Source organism: Heterocephalus glaber, unplaced genomic scaffold (assembly GCF_053883595.1).
Source record: "Heterocephalus glaber isolate CG9 unplaced genomic scaffold, H.glaber_assembly_v1.0 deba00001428, whole genome shotgun sequence".
NCBI classification, from domain to species: domain Eukaryota; kingdom Metazoa; phylum Chordata; class Mammalia; order Rodentia; family Bathyergidae; genus Heterocephalus; species Heterocephalus glaber.
The window spans coordinates 24,790,286-24,794,834 of NW_028258293.1; positions in this window are offsets into that span (position 1 = coordinate 24,790,286).

Consider the following 4,549-nt stretch of genomic DNA (forward strand, 5'->3'; position numbering starts at 1 on the left):
GAAGTGGGAGGGGTAGGAAAGAAGGGAAAAGAAAAAATATGGGAAAGGAAAAAAATGGAAACAAAGTCTTTGCAAATAGGGAAGGGTGGAGGGGGTGAAGGGAGGGCAGGGGAAGGGGAAAAAAATAAGAACCAAGATACTCATGTAATGGTACAAGATCCCAATGATGAATGTAATTGTATTGTATACCTAAAATGTACCAATAAACTTAATGGGAAAAAAATAGCCAATGAAATTTTTGACCTTAGATATTTCCAATTGACTGTTTTCCACTTAAAATATAAGAAAAAGTTTTTTTAGCTGTCAGAAGTGTAATATTATTGCTTTGGCACCTTGAAGTTTGTCCATTTCCCCATATTTTGGCTTAAATATCTCAATCTCTATTACTATTTTTTCCTCTCTCTCTCTTATTTAATGCTATGTATATAAATTTACTTGCTCTATTTTCTACAAAATAGGCTGTAAATTTGGAAATATTTTATTAGAAAAAGCACAAAAATACATTAATAAAAGAAGTATGAAAATCTTTAAATTTTGTACATTTTTAAACAAAGGCCCAATTTGGGAAGACATATTTATCATGATGAATTTGATAGAACTTTATATTTATTTTTACTATATTTCATTTATCAACAAGCCAATATTAATGGAATAAAATAGGTTTACATTCTGTGATTCTTGATCATGTTATACAAAAGAAACTAAAAAGCTATTCTCATAAATAACTTAGCTTCAAATGATTTGTTTCTGTAGTGTAATATTTACACTCTGTTTACATGTAACTGTGTTAAGAAAGGTGTTATGGTGTGTCTGAAATTCAGAGGAAGGTACGCACATGGCTGGGATCTAGACTCTGGGGAGAGGTGGTACTGGTGTATCTGAGGGATGTGGTAAGGTTGGTTAAAACTAAGGAACAAATAATTGAAAAATGCAAATTGAAATAATCTGTTTCTCTTTGCACTAACTGCTGCTGCCAAGAAAAAAAAAGAGGCATGAGTGATACTGACAAAAATAACATATGAATATCCCTTTTTAAATTTTCCAGTTTTCTTCCAATACTTTCTGTTGGCAGAGCCTAGTGAGCAGCAGGCTGGCAAAGGAAAATCTGGTTCCAGGCTTTGCACCATAAGCAGAGCACAGATACTAGTTTTGGAGGCGAAAAACAATAGCTGATATTGTGTAACAGGAAGAAAAGGTCTAAAAGAGCAGGGGAATTGTGAGGAGTAGGGGAAGGGAAAAAAGGGAAAGGAAAAAATATGAGAAGAGGGAAAAAAATGGAAACAAGGTCTTTGCAAATAGGGAAGGGTGGGGTGGGGTGAAGGGAGGGCAAGGGAAGGGGAAAAAAAATAAGAACCAAGGAAAAGGTCCAAAGGTGTAGGGGTGGTGGGAGGGGAAGGGGAAAGGGAAGAGGGGAAAGGACAAATTATGAGAAAAGAAAAAAAAAAAGGAAACAAAATCTATGTAAATAGGGAAGGGTGGAGGGGGTGAAGGGCACACAGGTAATAGGGAAAAAAATAAGAACTAAGATACATCATGTACAGGTACAAGCACCCAGTGGTAAATGTAAACGTATTGTATACCTAAAATGTACCAATAAAAGAATTAAAAAAAATTTACAAGAGAATCAATTTGATTATCTTAGCAGCATACCATCAGCTTTTTGGTTTGGTGGTATGCTTTGTCGACTTAATTTTTGTGTTTGTCCAGTTTTTATCAAAGTTTATGCCAAATAGTTTTTTCTTATATCTTACTGAAGTGCCTAGAAAGAAGTTAGACAACTCATTGTTGAATGTGCAATGTAATTTGAGCACACTTATATAAGAAAGCATGAAGTGCACAAACATACTAATGTGGAGATAGCCCTCCTAACTACTGCAAAGTCAGCTGATAGTCCTGCAAATTTACCCATTCAATGGCTGGATGTGACAGATCAGAATGCCAATGATGGATGGAGCCAGATGCAAGGAAGGATGACAAGGTCCTGGTGTTGCCAACAATTAACCATTCTGGAAGAGTGAATTCTTTTTTGTTGTAGAGGGCTATATGGGGTTATATATATATATATATATATATATATATATATATATATATATATATATATTCTCCTTCAGTGATGTATAGTTTAAAATATTCTTTGTTGGATGTCAGGAAATCTGAACCTCAGTTTTGTTTCTGACAGAAGGTTATCTTATTATTATGGTTAAATCTCTTATTTTTCTAAGTAGTCTTTGTCCAATGACTCTAGAATTCCAGTCTCAGCTTGTCTATCTCTTTCGTATTTGATACTGGATAATTCTCACAATGTTTTGAGATTCAGATTCTAATTTTTAAATTAAAAGTGGCAATAATTTGCCTATTTATCCCACAGAATATTTGTTGCTGAGAAAAGTAACATATATGAGATTAAAACTAGGACATCAAAAGCAATCTTCTCCCCAATTTGTTGTAAGCTCTTTGCCTCCTAGCTAGCATACTGGCACAAGTACAAAATATAATAATCATTCTCACTTCTCCCATACCAATGTCCAGGTTCATAGATATATACAGATGTAATACAGATCACAAAGCTTGTTACTGTCAATTGAAACTGGCTTTCAGGTCTTTTTTCTTAAAAGTTTGGCATTTTTACCTCCCTTATCTTATTTATGGGCCAGTACTAGACTTCCTAATGAATTCTTACAAGGTAATTAGTATAATATCAGTGCCTGATTCTGAAATCCCTTCACTTATTATCCTGTTTCCAAAGAGACATCAAATTAGAGAGGCCGTATTGTTTTCATGGATGCTTGCTCTGATAATCCCAGCTCCTAGGGGGAAAAATCTTGTGTGGCAGAGAGTGGAATGCAGGAATTACTACCTTGTCCTTTTCCCAGACTATTCTTGTGAGCAGATGAATATTTCTAATGGCTACTGTGAGGAAGCTACTCTGTGAGCATCTATGGATGTAGATACTGATAAGCTGAAGTACAAGCAAGGTTGTATTCCAGGGAAAAGCCTGGGAAAATGACATTGAGATAGAGCACCGTTCTGGTCTGAATGGAGCAGGTGGGGTTTCCCCTTTAAATTGTCCACTCAACCCAGTCTCTGTGTCATAATGAGATCTGTGTTTTGGGTGTTTTCCTTCTTGTGTCTACCTAAATCTCAATAATTAAACCCTGAAATCTTTCTTTGAACACAGTTTTTGGGGAACTCTAATTGCAAGAACATTCCTATTTAAGTGATATGTGTTTCCAGGTTGGAGCCCCGTGTTAGGTTTCGTGCATGAGTATGAGACTTGTGGGAGGGTATGTGGTGGAAAAGCGGCTTGTGCAGTTTACGTGTAACTGAATACAATGGGTGGTTGAGGGGTGTGAAAGCTGTGTCCTTGTGCAGGTTGGCAAGGTGTGTTTTGGGGTCTGAGTGTGTAATCTGGATAAAAATGATCCTTCTGCAGTTTAGACACAGTGAGGGTCTTCATGTTACCCCTGAGTTCCAGACTCTTGTTCAAGAGGTCACTGTTTGTGATACTCAGATGTAAAGTCCAGAAATTCCGCTCTAGGGAATTGATCCATAGTGATCATTTTTAGAGAGAGAAGAGCAAGTACTGAGGAAAAAAAAAGAAATGAGTAAGGGAAATTTTCCATAGAGAATTTCCAAGGAAAATGGAACTAAACATCTACCAATTTTTAATACTGATTTTCTCTTTCTTTCTCTGCTCGTCTTTTTCTCTCCTTTTCTCTTTATGTTTGCGAGGCAAGCAGTGGAACCACTGAGCTAAATCCCTGGTCCTTTAATGCTGTGTCACTGAATTCCAGTATATTATGGGTCATGATATTCTGTGAACATAGGGCAATTCTAATGCTATATGTAAAATGGGTGGCAAGGAATAATCACATTAGCCTTTGTTTCACAAAACACATTTAAAAGATTTTAAGAACATAGCAGCAGAGCGTTGAATCAAACTCAGTACTCTTCTGAGATTGGGCCCCTGTCCTGTTGCAGGTTTCATACCTATGAAGCAAACCCTGGAGAAAAACACAACTTATCAGTCCTCTGGCCAGAACCCCTCACAGCTCTGCCATTGGATGGCTGAAAGCAAAATATAGCACTTTAAATTTCACAAGTTACTAAGCATAAACCTATTTGTGGAATAAATGAATTCACTAATGAGATTTTAATATTTTATTCAATTATTTTATGCATTCAAAAGCCAGTATAAATGGAATGCAACAGAATTAACCCTGCTATTTCTAATTCACTTTTCATAAAAGGTCTGAGAACCCCTGTTTTTATATAAATAACCCAGCTGAGAGTGGATGATGTTTGCAATGTAGGCAACACTGCAAGAATGCAGAGTTTAATAACTGCCAGAGTCAGTTTCTGCCCAAAGAAATTCTGGTTATTGGAAGCTTAAATTAGGGTGTCCACAGAGCTAGGAGCCAGACTTGTCAGGATGAACCCCAGAGAGCTGGTGTTGGTATATTTAAAAGATATATTGTGGCTGGTTCAAAGGAAGACAACGCAAAGCAAAAGAAAACCACGCTGTGACACACTGATTCTGTTGCCTAAG